Consider the following 2286-nt stretch of genomic DNA (forward strand, 5'->3'; position numbering starts at 1 on the left):
CTAACTAACAATTAGTCAATATCACTTTGACTACAAAAACAATACATCAGACATAGTGATCAATTTCATCTTAACAGACACCAGTATTGTCCTTAGACTTTTATTTTCTTTGAAACTAAATACAAGCATTGATTGAGCATCTCCTTATAAGGAAGTAATCGAAGTCACAGAAATGAAAGCATTTAATATTTTTCTCTTTAAGGAGCTAGATTTAAGAGAAATGAGAATTTGAAAGTCTTAACTTTCTTCCACATGACGGAAGTTCAAGTCGTTATTCATTAGTGAATTCAATTTCAACCAATTAGCACACAGCTAACACATGTAATATAGTTTTTATTTGAAATCTGAGATGCAATGAATCTTCTTTTATTCAACGTGAATAAACTCCATTAATTTTAAATGAAACAGTTTTTTTAACTGATGAAATTTCGACAGATTCCTGCAGACAGGTTTTAAAAGAAGTGATTTAACTGCAGTTGACCTGGTATCATGAGAATTCACCTCAATCTAAACAGCTAACCTTGGTGATTCACTGACATATTGACAGCTTATAGATTATGTGGTATTGAATTGAACCTCAACAGTTGGCTCTTCAATTCCGAAGTTCAATAAACCAATATGTTTTGTAAGTGGATTACTGATGTAAATTGCATATCAAAACAGAAAGTTGTTCAGCTTAATCAAGAAATAACATATTAGCTAATATATTTCTTAAAGACAAAAATCCAGTTTATTTGATTTTTTTGCAGAAATGTTGATGAACATTGCTTAAAATATGTATGACACACCAAGTACATCATCCTGTTCAGTATCTAGCCCAAGGTACCAAGGTTATCAGAGTGGATGAGATTTTCAAGGGGAGCTCAATCAGTGGCAGCTAAAAAATTTGGAATAGGATTATCATTATTATTATTATTATTTTAAAGACATTTATATAGCCCCCTATTTCACACTCATCAGATGTTCTGTACAAACTACAAGTTTGGACTGAGGATGTCATTTTTTTAAGAAAAATTAAGCCAACACTGCAGATGCCAAGTCACAGATAGTTTTTGGTCCAGACTAGCCATTTGATTTGTTACATGCAAGTCCATTTTAACCCATGATGGACAAAATATGGCAAAATAATTGAATTGAATTGGATTGTTTAACAGTCAAAACAAGTTTATAATCACTTAATAATTATCTAACATGAGGCAATAGAATCTATATTGTGATCCAATATTATTACCTTCTCAGACTTGTTTGACTAGATCTTACTGACAATGTAATGAATGAGATACTGGATAGTGATTGAGTTGGACAAATACTAGTCAAAACAATTTGATGCCTACTTAATTCTTACTAATTCTCATGTAATAAGACTCACAATATTTTTCTTATGATCTAATCTTGGTCAATTTACTTAATAGTAGCTGGACCTTAAGATATCTTCTTCGATATAGATGCCAATTCAGATATGATATTGGAGATTTAGTTACACAAATTTCTCAGCAATATAGAGATCACAAAATGAGATGATTAATCCTTAATTTATCAAACTTTATGATAGATGGAAGGAGCAAATAAACAAAATAAATTGTCTTATACCATTTCTTGAAGAGAAGATTTTAAAGGGATCTTTTGAATATAGAGATTGATCCTGCTACCTTCAAGGACCCGCTCTCAAAGGCATGAAATGTCTTTGGTTCATTAGTAAGAAGTTAGACTCAAAAGGTGGTTTTATATTTTTCAAATTAGAAATTGTGTTACTGGCTATGCATGTTAACAATCCTTTGAAATATACATATCCTACAAGTTATCGAGGTAAATTCCTAATTGCACACTGTATGGCATTGTCAGTTTGCATTTTAGATGCTTAGTTCCATTTCATTTCATCTATCTCTAGCTGGAATACAGTTTAACATTTGGATGATGATGATGATATTGTACAATGATAATAAGATAAGATAATGGTACAATATTGTGTTTATTTATATAATTAATTATCTAATTTAATCATCAATTAATATAACCTAGTGTAATATATAATGAGATAACCTGAGTCTATAATGATAATATCTCAACATCAACAAACCTATCTCAGTGATCCTTGCTGAAAACTTGGGTAAGGTATTACAATCACCTGATATATTCTATTTTGACTGTAAGGCTTTGTGTTGAAATTTCCTTCTTTCCATACTGCACAACTGTCTTTGTTAAGCTTGTTAGTCCCCATTCTTTTCACTTATGCTGTAGATTTTAATTAGGTCTCTTGGTTATTCTACATCAAGAAAGTATTCTGTG

The sequence above is a fragment of the Lottia gigantea genome, assembly GCF_000327385.1.
Source record: "Lottia gigantea unplaced genomic scaffold LOTGIsca_3, whole genome shotgun sequence".
NCBI lineage: Eukaryota > Metazoa > Mollusca > Gastropoda > Lottiidae > Lottia > Lottia gigantea.